General features: G+C 44.8%; 1 pseudogene; it reads left to right on the plus strand.

Annotated features, from left to right (window-relative positions):
* LOC111951947 (protocadherin-15-like) overlaps positions 1-18,900 on the plus strand; it is a 326,670-nt pseudogene that overhangs the window by 62,218 nt on the left and 245,552 nt on the right.

Consider the following 18,900-nt stretch of genomic DNA (forward strand, 5'->3'; position numbering starts at 1 on the left):
CAAACACTCCTGATGATGTATTTGTGTGTGTGTGTGTGTGTGTGTGTGTGTGTGTGTTGTGTGTGTGTGTGTGTGTGTGTGTGTGTGTGTGTGTGTGTGTGTGTGTGTGTGTGTGTGTGTGTGTGTGTGTGTGTGTGTGTGTGGTGTGTGTGTGTGTGTGTGTGTGTGGTGTGTGTGTGTGTGTGTGTGTGTGTGTGCGCGCACGGAGGGGGGAGCGAGAGAGAGGTATATGTTCTCCCATCTCCCTCTGCCATTCTCTTTCTCTGTCCTTCCCTCTGGTGTGCCTGCCCCACCTGCCTTTCGTTGTATCTCTCTATATCTTATTTTTCTCACTGTCTTACACGTCTATTCAGAGCATCCCAAACATGTTCAATGGGTGACATGTCTGGTGAGTATGCGGGCCATGGAAGAACTGGGACATTTCCAGGTTCCAGAAATTGTGTACAGATCCTTGCCACATGGGGCCGTGCATTTTCATGTTGAAACATGAGGTGATGGCAGCGGATGAATGGCATGACAATGGGCCTCAGGATCTCTTCACGGTATCTCTGTGCATTCAAATTGTCATAGGTAAAATGCAATTGTGTTTATTGTCCGTAGCATATGCTTGCCCATACCATAACCCCACTGCCACCATGGGGCACTCTGTTCACAATGTTGACATCAGGAAACCGCTCGCCCATATGACGCCATACACACTGTCTGCCATCTGCCTGGTACAGTTGAAACTGTGATTCCTCCGTGAAAAGCACAGTCCAGCATGCCAGTGCCATCGAAGGTGAGCATTTGCCCACTGAAGTCGGTTACGACGTCGAACTGCAGTCAGGTCAAGACCCTGGTGAGAACGACGAGCCATGCAGATGAGTTCCTGAGACGGTTTCTGACAGTTTGTGCAGTAATTCTTTGGTTGTACAAACCCACAGTTTCATCAGCTGTCCGGGTGACTGGTTTCAGACGGTCCCGCAGTTGAAGAAGCTGGATGTTGAGGTCCTTGGCTGGTGTGGTTACAAGTGGTCTGGCTGTTTAGACGTACTGCCAAATTCTATAAAACAACATTGGAGGCAGCTTATGGTAGAGAAAGAACATTACATTGTATGTCAACAGCTCTGGTGAACATCCTGCAGTCAGCATACCAATTGCACGCTCCCTCAAAACATGAGACATCTGTGGCATTGTGTTGTGCACATTTTAGAGTGGCTTTTCTGTCAAGGTGCACCTGTGTAATGCTGTTTAATCAGCTTCTTGATATGCCACACCTGTCAGGTGGATTATCTTGGAAAAATAGAAATGCTCACTAACAGGGATGTAAACACATTTGTGCACAACATTTGAGAGAAATAAGCTTTTTGTGCATGTGGAACATTTAAGTGATATTTTATTTCAGCTCATGAAACATGGGAGCAACACTTTACATGTTGTCCAGTATATTACGACAAGCAGTAGTGTAAAGTACTAAAGTACTATTTATATTTTTGACAACTTTTACTTTTACTTTTCACTACATTTTTTAAAGAAAATAACCTATACATTTTCCCTGACACACAAAATTACTAATTACATTTTTAAATGCTTAGCAGGACAGAAAATGGTCCATTCACGCACTTATCAAGAGAACATCCATAAAATATATACAGTGGGGAGAACAAGTATTTGATACACTGCCGATTTTGCAGGTTTTCCTACTTACAAAGCATGTAGAGGTCTGTAATTTTTATCATAGGTACACTTCAACTGTGAGAGACGGAATCTAAAACAAAAAATCCAGAAAATCACATTGTATGATTTTTAAGTAATTAATTCGCATTTTATTGCATGACATAAGTATTTTGATCACCTACCAACCAGTAAGAATTCCGGCTCTCACAGACCTGTTAGTTTTTCTTTAAGAAGCCCTCCTGTTCTCCACTCATTACCTGTATTAACTGCACCTGTTTGAAACTCGTTACCTGTATAAAAGACACCTGTCCACCCACTCAATCAAACAGACTCCAACCTCCCCACAATGGCCAAGACCAGAGAGCTGTGTAAGGACATCAGGGATAAAATTATAGACCTGCACAAGGCTGGGATGGGCTACAGGACAATAGGTAAGCAGCTTGGTGAGAAGGCAACAACTGTTGGCGCAATTATTAGAAAATGGAAGAAGTTCAAGATGACGGTCAATCACCCTCGGTCTGGGGCTCCATGCAAGATCTCACCTCGTGGGCATCAATGATCATGAGGAAGGTGAGGGATCAGCCCAGAACTACACGGCAGGACCTGGTCAATGACTGAAGAGAGCTGGGACCACAGTCTCAAAGAAAACCATTAGTAACACACTACCGTATGGATTAAAATCCTGCAGCGCACGCAAGGTCCCCTGCTTCAAGCCAGCGCATGTCCAGGCCCGTCTGAAGTTTGCCAATGACCATCTGGATGATCCAGAGGAGGAATTGGAGAAGTCATGTGGTCTGATGAGACAAAAATATAGCTTTTTGTCTAAACTCACTCGCCGTGTTGGAGGAGAAGAAGGATTAGTACAACCCAAAGAACACCATCCTACCGTGAAGCTTGGAGGTGGAAACATCATTCTTTGGGGATGTTTTTTCTGCCAAAGGGGACAGGACGAGCTGCACCGTATTGAGGGGAGGATGATGGGGGCACATGCATCGCGAGATCTTGGCCAACAACCTTCTTCCTCAGTAAGAGCATGAAGATATAGGTCGGGCTGGTCTCCCAGCATGACAACGACCCGAAACACACAGCCAGGGCAACTAAGGAGTGGCTCCGTAGAAGCATCTCAAGGTCGCTGGAGTGGCCTTGCCAGTCTCCAGACCTGAACCCAATACGAAAATCTTTGGAGGGAGCTAAAGTCCGTATTGCCAGCGACAGCCCCGGAAAACCCTAAAGGGATATGGAAAAAGTTCTGAATAAATGGAGGAAGTGGGCCAAAAAATCCCTGCTGCATGTGTGTTTGCAAACCTGGTCGAAGAAACTACAGGAAACAGTATGATCTCTGTAATTGACAAACAAAGGTTTCTGTACCAAATATATTAAGTTCTGCTTTTCTGATGTATCAAATACTTATGTCATGCAATAAAATGCAAATTAATTACTTAAAAATTCATAACAATTGTGAGTTTTCTGATTTTTGTTTTAGGATTCCGTCTCTCACAGTTGAAGTGTACCTGTTGATAAAAATTACACACCTCTACATGCTTTGTAAGTAGGAAAAACCTTTGCAAAATCGGCAGGATGCTATCAAAGACATGTCTACCACTAGGTATATATATACAGTGTATAAATGTTTAGTTAATATAAGGAATTTGAAAGATTATACTTTACTTTTGATACTTAAGTATATGAGCAATACATTTACTTTTGACACTAAGTATATATATAACCAAATACTTTTACTCTAGTAAAATTTTTCTGGGTGACCTTTCACTTTTACTTGAGTCATTTTCTATTACATATCTTACTTTTACGTTAAAGTATGACAATGCGTACTTTTTCCACCACTGCGACAAGCTGTTGTGTTCTTCAAAATAGTCGCTTTCCTGCGTGCTCACATACATTACATTAGCATTGAGAGTCTATGAGCGCTACAATGGGCCAACTCCCCTTATTGGCTTTTTGTTTTTCTTGTACCCCTTTCCCTATTTGGACCAAGTTAACTTGATGCACACCTCCTGACTTCACAATTGAGCTTTTAGATTTGCTCTGCCTGCCAGATATGTTCGATACACTATAAGCAGCTTGCCGTGGTGTGTGTAATATGCCTATACCAACTTCAACAGTAGGCTTCATTAGCAAACCTGAGGAACGTTAAAGCCTATGGCTATTTAGGAATATTCTGGCATGACTAAGCTATGGTTTTACTATGAATACAGAATTTCCAGGGGTGGGGCAGTGATCGGAACCATCTCTGATATTCTCTTCTAACTCTGGGAGGCCACCCGAGAGGGAACAGTCCCAGACTGAGAATGTTAGAAAACAAACACACAAACCACCCTGAAAAAAATGTAAACACCAGATGAAAATATGGTGTTCTCTTTTCTGTTTGGCTTTGTAGTCACATGTGTCTCTTGACTGTGCTGACTTTAAAACTGATGCTGGTTAGTTGTTGTGTGTGTGAGTGTGTGTGTGTGTGTGTGTGTGTGTGTGTGTGTGTGTGTGTGTGTGTGCGTGTGTGTGTGTGTGTGTGTGTGTGTGTGTGTGTGTGTTGTGTGTGTGTGTCTTGCTGGCCTTCTGCTGCAGTGTGTGCTCTGATCTCAACAGGGACCATTAACAGAGCATTGTTCTTCCTCCCTGCTGGAGAATATTCTTCTTCAAAGCTTCTTACTTAACACACCACACACACACACACACACACACACACACACACACACACACACACACACACACACACACACACACACACACACACACACACACACACACACACACACCACACACACACACACACACACACACACACACAGATGCAATAAAATGCGCGCACGGAGGGGGTTAGCGAGAGAGAGGTATATGTTCTCCCATCTCCCTCTGCCATTCCTCTTTCTCTGTCCTTCCCTCTGGTGTGCCTGCCCCCACCTGCCTTTCGTTGTATCTCTCTATATCTTATTTTTCTCACTGTCTTACACGTCTATTCAGAGCATCCCAAACATGWTCAATGGGTGACATGTCTGGTGAYTATGCGGGCCATGGAAGAACTGGGACATTTCCAGSTTCCAGAAATTGTGTACAGATCCTTGCCACATGGGGCCGTGCATTTTCATGTTGAAACATGAGGTGATGGCAGCGGATGAATGGCATGACAATGGGCCTCAGGATCTCTTCACGGTATCTCTGTGCATTCAAATTGTCATAGGTAAAATGCAATTGTGTTTATTGTCCGTAGCATATGCTTGCCCATACCATAACCCCACTGCCACCATGGGGCACTCTGTTCACAATGTTGACATCAGGAAACKGCTCGCCCATATGACGCCATACACACTGTCTGCCATCTGCCTGGTACAGTTGAAACTGTGATTCCTRCGTGAAAAGCACAGTCCAGCATMCCAGTGCCCATCGAAGGTGAGCATTTGCCCACTGAAGTCGGTTACGACGTCGAACTGCAGTCAGGTCAAGACCCTGGTGAGAACGACGAGCATGCAGATGAGCTTTCCTGAGACGGTTTCTGACAGTTTGTGCAGTAATTCTTTGGTTGTACAAACCCACAGTTTCATCAGCTGTCCGGGTGACTGGTTTCAGACGGTCCCGCAGTTGAAGAAGCTGGATGTTGAGGTCCTTGGCTGGTGTGGTTACAAGTGGTCTGGCTGTTTAGACGTACTGCCAAATTCTATAAAACAACATTGGAGGCAGCTTATGGTAGAGAAAGGAACATTACATTGTATGTCAACAGCTCTGGTGAACATTCCTGCAGTCAGCATACCAATTGCACGCTCCCTCAAAACATGAGACATCTGTGGCATTGTGTTGTGCACATTTTAGAGTGGCRTTTTCTGTCAAGGTGCACCTGTGTAATGCTGTTTAATCAGCTTCTTGATATGCCACACCTGTCAGGTGGATTATCTTGGAAAAATAGAAATGCTCACTAACAGGGATGTAAACACATTTGTGCACAACAMTTGAGAGAAATAAGCTTTTTGTGCATGTGGAACATTTAAGTGATATTTTATTTCAGCTCATGAAACATGGGAGCAACACTTTACATGTTGTCCAGTATATTACGACAAGCAGTGGTGTAAAGTACTAAAGTACTATTTATATTTTTGACTACTTTTACTTTTCACTACATTTTTTAAAGAAAATAACCCTATACATTTTCCCTGACACACAAAATTACTAATTACATTTTTAAATGTTTAGCAGGACAGGAAAATGGTCCAATTCACGCACTTATCAAGAGAACATCCATAAAATATATATATATACAGTGTATAAATTGTTTAGTTAATATAAGGAATTTGAAATGATTTATACTTTTACTTTTGATACTTAAGTATATTTGAGCAATTACATTTACTTTTGACACTTAAGTATATATATAACCAAATACTTTTACTCTAGTAATATTTTTCTGGGTGACTTTCACTTTTACTTGAGTCATTTTCTATTACATATCTTTACTTTTACTAAAGTATGACAATTGCGTACTTTTTCCACCACTGGCGACAAGCTGTGTGTTCTTCCAAATATGTTCGCTTTCCTGCTTGCTGGCTGCACAATACATTTACATTTAAGTCATTTAGCAGACGCTCTTATCCAGAGCGACTTACAAATGCACTCCTTATGCTTTTGGCTCTTGTACCCCTTTCCCTATTGGACCAAGTTAACTTGATGCACACCTCCTGACTTCACAATTGAGCTTTTTAGGATTTGCTCTGGCCTGCCAGATATGTCGATACATCTATAAGCAGCTTTGCCGTGGTGTGTGTATATGCCTATACCAACTTCAACAGTAGGCTTCATTAGCAACCTGAGGAACGTTACAGCCTATGSTATTTAGGAATATCTGGCATGACTAAGCTATGTTTACTATGAATACAGAATTCCAGGGGTGGGGCAGTGATCGGAACCATCTCTGATATTCTCTTCTAACTCTGGGAGGCCACCCGAGAGGGAACAGTCCCAGACTGAGAATGTTAGAAAACAAACACACAAACACCCTAGAAAAAAATGTAAACACCAGATGAAATATGGTGTTCTCTTTTCTGTTTGGCTTTGTAGTCAACATGTGTCTCTTGACTGTGCTGACTTTAAAACTGATGTGGTTATGGTGTGTGTGTGTGTGTGTGTGTGTGTGTGTGTGTGTGTGTGTGTGTGTGTGTGTGTGTGTGTGTGTTGTGTGTGGTGTGTGTGTGTGTTGTGTGTGGTTGTGTGTGTGTTGTGTGTGTGTGTGTGTGTGTGTGTGTGTGTGTTGTGTGTGTGTGTCTTGCTGGCCTTCTGCTGCAGTGTGTGCTCTGACTCAACAGGGGACCATTAACAGAGCATTGTTCTTCCTCCCTGCTGGAGAATATTCTTCTCAATACTTCTTCTTACTACACACACACACACACACACACAACACACACACACACACACACACACACACACACACACACACACCACACCAACACACACACACACACACACACACACACACACACACCACACACACACACAGATGCAATAACATAAAACCAACAGACTCCTTGGGATCCTAAGTCCTTGCTAAAGGTCTCATTTTACGAGACATTCTGCACACACACATAGTTACACACGAACACATAGACCTACACACACATACACACACCCCCTCATACACGCCTAAACATACTCCCACTCTCCCTTTCTCTCCACATATTTGCTCAGAGCTGATGAGCATACTCATTTTCATGTGCTGTGTTGGGTTTTGTATGCCTCAGATTGGTAGGTCGGACCACTTTCTATTTMTGTCTGAATCAAAGGAAATGTAGATCTCTGTGTTTCTCCAGCAGATGCATTCATTAATCTAATTGRTGTGAAATTGTAGGAAATCTGAACTCCTATCTCAGAGCTCATACTCCTACTCCTAACAGATTAGCTGTGCAGTTACAAAATGACTGAGATGAGATGAGCTGTGTGCCACCTTACTGATAAATTAAACCTCTGAATTAATACACACATAGACAGCATGCATATGAATGCCTTTTCTCTGTCGCATTTCAAATGAATGTGCATCCGCCAGAAGTCAAAAATGGACACAAACTGGATGTAATGAATACACAATTTCATGAAACAACTGAACTTTCAAATATTGTGCCCCCCCCTTATTGCCATTGAATCACCAATTATCATGCGTAGCTGTGCTAGAGAAGAAACCCAAATTAATATAACAGCGAATTCAAGCCTGCAGTTGTATTACTGATTCATGTGCACTTTTAAACCTTCACATTACTGGAAGGGCTRGTGGGCATGAATATTTGATGGGAAAACGATCGGCCCGTTCGCACCTAGCGACAGGTGTTTAGTTGCGTAAGAGGAGTTAAGCAACAGTCTSCCATTGAGGAACCTTAGAGGGGGCTATTTTCTCTGTCCCTCTCTGATGACACACAGACGTATTGTAAGGAGACACCTGGGCTGGACAGCAGATCACATGTGTTCCTCAACATGCCGTAGACAGGGACACTAGTTGCTGAATGAGTTATAGCGAGAGTCAACTTGTTCTTCATGTCCAGTAAACATTCTCCTTGAACCTGGTCACTCAGCATCTCTAAGAATGTCACTGCTGATGTCAGTAAGGTACATACTGTAGGTTCATGGACATGGGCCATAATATGTGCCTTTATAAAGTGTGCCATTATGTAATTATGTGGGATATTCCTTTCTTGGATGCCAGTAAGGTGCATAGGTTCATGGAGATCGTTCATCATATGTGCCTCTAAACAGTGTGCTATTAAGTAATTAAGTGGGAAATGATTTTCTTGGAGAAAGACAGTACAGTACCATCTAAGTATTGCTAACGTCAGTAAGGTATAGCTTGAGGAAATTATGCTTGGTTATTGTTTCTGTATGTATGTGCCTTTAAGTGCATGCCTCTGAAGAGTTCACTTAAGTAATTATGTTCAAAACAAACACTTATCATGAGTTTTTAAGTCAGAAAATGTATGCAACAATTTAAGATTGCCCCTTTAAGTAATATATGGTAATATATGTCATTATTTCCAAACTACAGTTATCATTTCCAAACRACAAGAAAAAAGGCTAACTATGTTGTGGTGGATGTATCTTGTTTCTTACTCCCATGCCAAATGAAGTCCATCTAAATATTGCTTCAATTGAGATCTAGTGTCTTTTATAGAGATGTTATTTTGATTCACTGACTCTCTATTCCTTCACTCCACTCCCCCTTTTCTCTCCTGTTTTTTCTCTCTCCTCTAACATCAAAACTCTCCTCCAAACCATCATGCTATTCTTTTCTCCCATGATTCTTTTCTGCTTTCCTTCTATGGCACCACTAARCCTGACCTCTAAAGACTGGCAGTATGAGGGTAAGAGGGTAGACCTTCACTTTTCCTCTCTCTCTCGCTCTCTCACTCGCTCTTTCTCTCGGCATTAAGTGTATATTGACTCTCAACTAGGGTTGCAAAGCTACCGGTAATTTAACATAGCTAATAAGCAGTTTACCTATGTCAATCTATGGTAACTCTGGTCATTTATACTTGAATAACCAAAAAATATGTATGTATTAAACAACAATGGTATTCACTAAGTTGATGGTTTKTGTTTAGGATAATGTCATTCTTTGTCATTGTATTTTTTTWATCATCTTATTTTATATATTTTATTTGTGATAAGGCCAKACAGAGGGCCAGAGATAATTACAGACCAAAAAGGCCACTATATGTCTTGTGGTTAATTATATAAAATCCTTGACTACCAAAATGCTGGTAGTTTACTGGAAAACTTTTCAGTAATATACCCTCCCCTTTGCAACCCTTCTCAATACCTTTCTCCTGTCTTTCTCCGTCATCACTGAAGCACAATTCTCTTTTTGTACTCTGAGTAATTCCCATCTGTCTATCTCCTGTACTGGACACTGTGCTCGTGTTGTCCCCCACATGGTTGTCATATATTGTCATCATGTATTATAGTGAATTGGTCATCACTGTGCTTTTGTGTCAGTGTCGTTCAACCCATCAATGTTCTTCAACAGTCATAGAAATGATGCAACCATTCATAATCAGTTATGACAATTTATGTCAGCGTATAACATAAGGCTCTTTGTGGTATTAATGTGTTTTATTGCGTTCTCTCTCCGCATACAGAATGTAAACTGTCTCGGTCAGGCCCCCCTGCTACCATAGTGACCATCGATGAAGAGAGCCCCAATGGTATGTACTTCCTTTTTGTTTTCTCTGTACAGTACCTGCTGTTCAATATAGACCATAACATACATTACAACACAGAGTTGAAGTACCGGTACTTGGATTTCTAAGTTAAGAGTCGACTGGTATGCTACTGAGTGCCCAATCAAACCTCTACCCAAGATCCCAGGCTAGGAGCCATTGTGCTCCTGTTGAGAACACATCTAGCTTAAAGACTTCAGTTACCTGTAGCACTATACTTTCTATTTACCTAATTAGCTCYAGGAAAATCAACTTGTTGCAGGCACTAGTTGTTGTGTACTATGTGTGCGTGCATGTGTGTGTGTGTGTGTTGGCCTTCCCAGGCAGGGGACGTGTGTGCTTGGTACAGATGGTGTTTGTCGTGGTGGTGCGGTGTGGGGCTCCATTAGTGTATAGACCGCTCCCAACCGAGGACGGCACGGCTATGCATGGCTGTGTGCAACTGGTGTCGGCTACAGCTCTGAGAGTGTTCAAGGACTCAGGGATGTCGCTAAACAGATGTGCACCAGTTGTTGGGGTCAAGTGTGCCGAAATCCTTCTCCAGTTTCCTCATTATCTTCCTCCACCTTTTGCCTCTCTTCCTCCTCCTCTTCCTCCTCCTCCACTGCTAATATAGTTTTTGCTGGTGAGGTGAGATGTTGCACCGTGCAGATTCATTTTCTGTGTTTTTTTCAACTGGTAAAAGGAATGTGGTTGAGAGTGAAGTAACTTCCAGCTGAGAAACAGGTGGACCTGCCTCAAAGTGGCTCCCTGCAGGAATAAGCTCTGCAGGTTAACAACATTTAATGAGCAGTTTTCAGTGAGCACCCTTTTCTGGGTCTGTTTATACAGTCAGTTTATTATTTCACACGCGCTTCACTGGGCTGTCACATCATAGTGGAATTGCCTCTCACAGGTGTGTGTGTGAGTGCACAAGCTCGACTCCATTTGCCTGTGCTCGTGCATCTCTGTTTCTGCTTTGCTGTTGTTTTGTTCTGGGTATGATTTATCGAAATTGAGAGCTGTTGTTTTTCAGTTTTGGGTGGTGCTTTTTAAAAGACAAACCGCTCAACAACCAGACCCTTATAATGGATGTCACAATGTCCTTCCCAGCCCTACCTCTCCATACATGTCCTTCCCAGCCCTACCTCTCCATACATGTCCTTCCCAGCCCTACCTCTCCATACATGTCCTTATGTCCTTTCACAGCCCTACTACTTCATACATGTCCTTCCCAGCCCCTACCCAAAAAAAATACTTCATACATGTCCTTCCCAGCCCACTACTTCATACTGTCCCTTTCCCACCTTACTAACTACATACATTTCCCTTCCCAGCCCTCAACGACCCTCTCCGATACATGTCACTTTTTTTCCCAGCCATGCTCCTCACTCTACCTTAACATCCCAGTCTCTGGTCCCCTTCCCCAGCCTACTACCTCAATCTTCCACCATACACAAATTGGTTCCCTCTTTCCCCAGCACACCACCCCCTATCAACTCTCTCCTCTACTATACACATTGTCGTCCCTTCTCCCCAAGGCCCTTACCTACACTCCACTCTCCCATAAACACTGACTCCCATTCTCCCAACGCCAGCCTCATCATATACCCTCTGCGCATACACTACATTGTCTGTCCTTCTCTCCCCAGCGCCCCCCTTCACATTAACTTCCAAACATGTTCACTTTCCACAGCCCCTAACTACTTTGTCCCCCATTACCACCAGTCTCGTCCCCTTTCCTCACAGCCCCGATTACTATCCTCCTCATCACTGATCCTTCCCAGCCTCCTACCTCTCAAAACATACCATGTCACTGGCTTTTCCCCTCATACCCTCCCTACTACCCCTTCCCTACAATGTCGCTTCCACAACCCTACCTCCCTCCATACATGGTCCTTCCCCAGCCCCTACCTCGTCCATAACATGTCTGACCCTATCCCCAGCGCCTTAACCTTATCCCATCCCATGATCGCCCTTCCCACGCGCCTTCTACTACTTCAATTACCATGCTACCTCTCCCAGGCCCTACCTCTCCATACACGTACTAACTTCCCAGCTCCCATACCCTCTCCCCATACTGTTCCTTCCCAAGCCTTACTACTTTCATACATGTCCTCCTTCCCAGCCCTACCTCTCCATACATGTCCTCCCAGCCCTACCTCTCATACATGTCCTTCAAGCCCTCACTATCCCCTCATACATGTCCTTCCAGCCCTTCACTCTACTTCAGTACATTACCTTCCCAGCCTCACGACTACTTCCATATTAGTTCACTTCCCAGCACCTTTGCCTACCCTACTCATAACATGTCCCTCTCCTACCACGCCTCCTATCTACCTTCCCATAACATGTTCCTTCCAGCACTTCAACTACTACATAACATTTCCTTCCCAGCCCTACCTCTCCTACCACTCCGTCCACTGTCCAGCCCCCACCTCCACCATACACTGTCCTTCCCAGCCCCTTACTACTTCATACATGTCTTTCCCAGCCCCCCTACATACTTCATACATGGTCCGCTGTCCCCCAGCCCTACCTCTCCCCATATGTGTTACCTGTTGATATGGCCATGATGGATTCTCTCTAGGGAACTGTATTACGACTGCCCAGTGCCAGCTCCAGGAGCGCACGCAGCGTTAGTAAAGCGCCCCTCTCGTGCCTTGTATCAACACCGGCCAGACGATCTTTCGGATGCAACAGCCTACAGCAATCTCATAGATTCGCCATGTCTGAAGAGATCCTCATATCTGAAGGTCCTTGTAGTCCCTTCCACCTCGACACACCAACATCTACATCTTTAGGCCTTGGGATTATGCCCGGCCAGTCCGTCGCTGTTTATTTTTCTTCGCTGAGAACACAGTCCACCCCACCGGAGCCGGGTACGCTCAACTTCATTAGTGCAATGTAAATGTAGCTCCAGGGCCTTCCAGCCCACCGGTTCTGCGCATGCGTCCGCGTCAATCGTCTAATGCGAATTGTGAGCTTCTGTCCTCTAGACCAGTGTGGAGAACACTAAGGGCATGACGCCGCCCACGCGGAAATTTGCCTCCGCTTATATATATGTAAGAGATCTCCAACCCGGACCTTGGTGCGCTGGATTATCGCGGCGAGACGGCGAATAATGCGATCAGCCAGAGCCCTTATAAAGAACTCCACTCCAGTGAGACTAAATGTGGCAATTCTGCCTGCAGGCCTCCCTGTCCATCACTATGCATTACAACATTACACTATCAGTTAGAGACGGATCCTCCCTCTGCCCCCTGACGACTATGTCCTTTGTCGGTTGGGACACCACACATATTCCACTCACTTCAGTCTATTGATAACACTGGATTACGATCTCTCCTCTACTAAGATACTCGCTCAGCTGCACCGCGGGCGTTTTTCAGAGGGACAGGTCCCTGTCCATACTCACAGCTTAGCTGCCCTCAAACCCGCATCCCAACATCCGATATAGGATTAAACATGAGTATTATAATCATCAGCAGCTCTCGCACTTCATCCTCAGGATTCAGCGCAACCGGATGGCTATGTCTCTGTAGGTGGTTTCTTCTAGTGGACAACACTAACTTGTCTCGGCCTTGTATTAAGAATGCGGCTTTCTGCATCACTGCCAGGGGGCGTACTATAGAGCTATGCGTTCCAATCCTGGTCGCTCGTCGTGATGAAGTAAGGACAGTTGATGCCAAGGTCGCCCCCAATCAGCTTGCCTGACAATAAGTTACTACCTTGTCACCCCAATAAATGTGACGTATAGTCACACGATCGGAAGTCTCCGTTCCACAATGTGCTACCAGAGTTATCTCAGAAGATGTAGTTTTCGGTTATGTTCTACTCTCTCCCCTGCCGGTCTCTTCGCCTCTCTTTCAGCATAAAGGCGCTAGTCGACTTCCAGCGCAGCTGGGATGTTTTACTTGTACTACCGTCGGATACCTCGCCCCCTTTGTTTAATATATGTTATGGCCTCTCTACAGTCTACGTAGCTAACTGTAGTTAGGAAGATACTGATCCGGTGCCCACTCTATATGATAGTGAGCCAGTCAAGTACGGCGCCAGTTCAAATTTTCATGTCACAGAGCAAAGTAAACCTATGGGAGAAGCATATCGCACAACCTGGTTATAGCATAAGAGGATTGGAAGCCGAAACGAAAGTAGACCCACACTTTGTACATTTAACAATTTTCCTTTACTTTCTCGCAAGCATTTGTCAATAGCCGAAAAATCTGACTTTTGATAGATTGGAGAAGCATAATGCAGAGTAGACATGAAGAATGGTGGTCGGTATATACAAAATAAAGACAGAAAAAGAAGGACAAGAGTTTGTAGCTCAGGTAAGTATTAATACGTTGAATATGACTCAGTGAGAACGTAGCTATGGAGAGCAACCACGATTAGGTGCTTTTGTTGGAGCTCTCCCTAGGACGGTGTGCAAGATAATAGAGGATACTAGAAGGACGTTAAGACTCCACCCTTGGTGATTTATTTTGTTTCTGAATACACCGCCTTGCATCCGCACCTCCAGGTACCAATTACGTGTGGGATGATGGCAGTATAGACTGCAATCCCAAAATATGCAGGCTCACCCAGGAATAATGGCGATTGCTATTCCCTCTATTAATGAAATAGCAAACAAAATACTGATCCTGCGTCCCTACTTTTCCATCCTCCCACTCCTTCCGCTTACGTTGTAGTGGTGTTGGGTAGGGCGGAGATCGTAATGCCTCAGGTTGTGATTCTAGAACCGTATAATGGACCCTGTATTCTTGCGATTGATCGTGTTACAACCGCAAAACAGACGAAGGGAGTCCGATTGGTACTTGACAGAAGAGTGTCATGGAGACGAGACAGGGGTTCAGGTCGGCATGCTCCATTGTCACACGCGGTCTCTGGAGTTTCTTTTATTGTGAGAAAGAAACCAGGTGGATGAATGACACACAAACCGAATGACCATAATATGAGATGATACTACATGTGTTAGCGTTTTCTCTCATAATTCTGTAGTTCAATCCATCTAATGTTGCTAAGCTTAAGCCGATAACGACGTGTTTCAAGAAAAATACGAACGGACATGACACTAATACGCGTGATAAAGAGCGTCGTTCTACTCTTCAACAATATCTGGGAGTCCGTTGAGCGAATGCGCGTAATAATCTAGTGCTACGACAAGTCTGTGGAGCAACGAGAAAACTCTGACTTTTTTATAAGATCTACTCCGCTCCAGGCTTTGTAGTAACCTCGTTTCATGCTCGTTTTTATGGGTTGAAAAGAATGCCCCAGTCCCGTCTCTCCCAATCCCCTCTGGTTATGATCGAGTATGTTCCCAACGTGGCTCCTGGCAAGGTATTTGTATGAGACTACCACGCACATTTGTCCATGCTATATTCTCATTATGTCGTTACTGATATCTTATATCATATAGATAGACAGTCCCTCAATCATAGTTTTTCCGCCAACCACGGCGCGATGTTCGCGTGTAATTGACAAATGCTGCGAGAAGCTAAAGAAAAGGTCCCCTAACAATTGTACCACAAATTGTGTCCCTCACTTTCGCGAACTTTCCTTTCCACAAATTTTCTACCTCATAGTTGGCGGATATGCTTCTCACTATTTTTTTTGTCGAAAACCATTTGAACTGGGCCCTACATGGCCATATAGGCCAATTCCCAAGAGTTGTATTGGATTAAATAAAAACAAGTTATATGGAGCACGAGCAGTGTGCAGCGCTACTCTGTTCTTTAATGAACGGCCATTGAAAATCAATTTTTTTGAAAATGTTAATTTCCCACAAAACATTGGATTCAAGTCTGTCTTATCACCCAAGGCTTAAATTGATGTATCCTCGATCCCTTCAAGTGATTGCAAAAGCCATTTCCTAAACAAGGATTTCTTGGGAACCTAACGAGACAAAGCATGGTGGGGAATGGTGAGAGGTACTGATCCGACTTCATTCTCGTTTTGGTTGTCTCCAACGTGTGCCGTTCTTATCCCGACGCCTGCGTAAACTATATATAAAGAGGGAATGCAGAGGGAGATAGGGAAATCTTATTTATATGTAATTGATTGTAATGCATGTTGCTTGTGACATGAGGAAGAAAATTGACCACATTTAGCATGAAAATAATTGCTTTGGGGTCAACAATAATGGACTGTAGTTGCCTGACAAAATTTAACGTTCCATAGTAAGGAACACCAGGCGCTGGGAACACTTTCATCGAACATCCAGAAAAAAACTCCAAGAAAGGACAGGGTGTGCCATATCCCAGTTAAGCATTAGTGTTTTATAAAGGGATATCTAAGCCCCAAATCTCTCGCACATGGCGGAATCAGAGTTCCCGTGCACGTTGATACAGGACGAGGGGCGCTTGTCGTGAAGCCGACTTCCTGTGGACTGCCACCTCCGGCTCCCGAACAGATACATTCCCTAGACAATCCATCAATGGCCATATCACAGTAACACCATTATGGAGACTGGCTAGGGCCTCCCGTGGAAGGATGAAACACTCACATGTTAGGGCTGGGAAGAACTCAAGGCCAGGACATGTATGAAGTATAAGCTGGAAAAAAGGACATGTTACTATGGAGAGCAGGCTCTAGGGTACAAAAGGACGACTGTATGGAGCCAGGCTAGCGGCTCGGAAGGAACTCTAGCCTTGTCTAAGCTTAGTAAGGCTGGGACAGTGAACTCGATATGAAGGCTAGAGTAGGGCTAAGGGCATAAATACCATAAAGGCAACTCGTCATGAAATCCTAGTTAGCTTAACCGGGCTAGGGACTAGAACAAGTGACATGTCATGAAGCCACGTAAGGGCCTGGGCAAGACCATTGTATAAAAGTAGCCTAGTACGGGCTGGGACCTAAAAAAGACCCACTGTAGCAGCAGTAGCCATAGGGCGCCCTGTGTTAAAAGCACCTTATGTATGTGAGACCCAACCGGTACGGGCTGGGCCCGAGGACATGTATGAGAGGTTAGGGGCTGCCGAAGTGACATAGTATGAAGTAGTAAGGCTGGGAAAGGACCATGTTTCCTATGGGATGGTAGGGCCTTGGGCAAAGGACATGCTTAAAGGAGACCGTGTAAACGGGCTGGGGCAAAAGTACACTGTATGACTCAAGTAAAGGCGCTTAGAATGGCACAGGATCATGTATGAGAGTAGTTTAAAGAGACTCCGGGTACAACTATAGGCGACAGTGCTATGCCGAGAGACCCTGAGGTAGGGCTCGCGCCAAAAGGACATGTATGCGCAGAAGGTAGGTGGAAAGGACCATCGTATGAATCGCTCTAGTAAGCTGGAAGACATGTATGGATTAGGTTACGGTGACTGGTAACGAGAAAGAAATGAAGACATGTAGATAGCGCTTAGGACCATGGTCACGCGCTAAGGGGACCACCAAGCCGTCCTATGGAAAAACGGAACATGCTCATCGCACCGCAGTAGCCAGGCGTTGGGAAGAACATGTAAAAGAGTAGCAGGCTGGGCAACAAGGACATGTATGACAAGTCTTAGTCAGTTCAGTGCTGCGCCACACAGCGACATGCTATGGACGATGCGAAGTAGAGCTGGGGAAGGACATGTCATGAAAGTCAGTAGGGCCACCAACAAAAACACAATCACTAATCCCCAAGTAAAAACCAGCCAACGCATGCGGCACCAACGGACATGTATGCGAACGACTCCCGCAAGGGCTAGGCAAGAGAACAATGATATGACACCAGATAAGTAGGATGGAACACAACAAGCGACATGTATGGATAGGTAGGACCTGCGGAAGGAAATGATACTGTCCAGTAAGTAAGGGCTGCGGCCCAAAGCGACCCAGTATGAAGTAGAGGCGCTGGCCACACCCACCACAAACAAAACACCGCCACCATACAGGACCATGGTATCGACAGTAGTAGAGGCTGAGGCCAAGCCCGAAGTGTATGAAGTAGTAGAGGCTGTGCCACACACGGACATGAAATATGGAGACGAGGTTAGGGCTCGGGAGGGACACTGTATGGGAGGTAGAGCGTGCGGACCAACAGGACCCATGTAAATGAAAAAGTCCGATAAAAGGCTCGGCTCACCCGGAGGACAGTAAGGAAGAAGGGTAGCGGCATGGGCCCGGAAAGGACCCACTGTATGGGGCCGATGGTACCATAAGCCGCTGGGGAAGGACAATATGTGACATCCAATCTATAAGGGATCTCGGTTCGTTAGAGCTGTGTGTGTGGTGCTGTTAAAACAGCACACATAACTGAGAATAAACACTGACACACGTGCGTCTCAATTTCGCGTATAAAGATCAAACCCAGAACACAAACCCAACAGTCAAGCAGAAACTAGAAATGCACGTGGGAGTCACAGGCAAAATGGAGTTCGAGTCTTGATGCACATCACATCTAACAGCGGGCTGATGCAGAAAGGCATCCTCCACTATGACTGATGGAGAGTCAGCCACCTTCCCGCCACGTGGGAAAGCGCGATACGTGAACATATATTTAAACTGGACTTATAAACAGGACCCAGCCCAAAAGCAGCGGGTCTTGAGCGTCACTGAAAACCACGACTGTCTGCTACAGAGCCAGTGCTATAAACTCGTGGTGGCCTCCTGACACCTGACCGACACGAATGGTAAAGAAACGTGGTGGGTGTAGGTATTCTCTTGCTGCAGCGAGTAGCCCAGCCGGATGCTAAATGCGTGAGGCAGTTCTCGTATCCCCTCAGTTTCAAGCGTCGGCGCAGCTGGAACCCCAGGTAATCCACATGCTTCCACGTCTCCAACCACAAATTCCTGGTTGTACCAGTTAGAAAAACACAAAAGAAATGAATCTGCACGGGCCGCAACAGCTGAACATCTCACCTCACCAGCAAAAACTTAATAGCAGTTGGAGGAGGAGGAAGAGGCTAAGAAGAAAGAGGCAAAGGTGGAGGAAGACAATATAATGAGGCCAAAAACTGGAGTAAAAGAGATTTCGAGACAACACTTGAACAACCCAACCAACAACGCACACCATGGCTGCACATCTGCTTAGGCGGACAATCCCTAGGTCCTTGAATCACACTGCACGGCCCATGTAAGC

Source organism: Salvelinus sp. IW2-2015, linkage group LG25 (assembly GCF_002910315.2).
Source record: "Salvelinus sp. IW2-2015 linkage group LG25, ASM291031v2, whole genome shotgun sequence".
Taxonomy (NCBI): Eukaryota; Metazoa; Chordata; class Actinopteri; order Salmoniformes; family Salmonidae; genus Salvelinus; species Salvelinus sp. IW2-2015.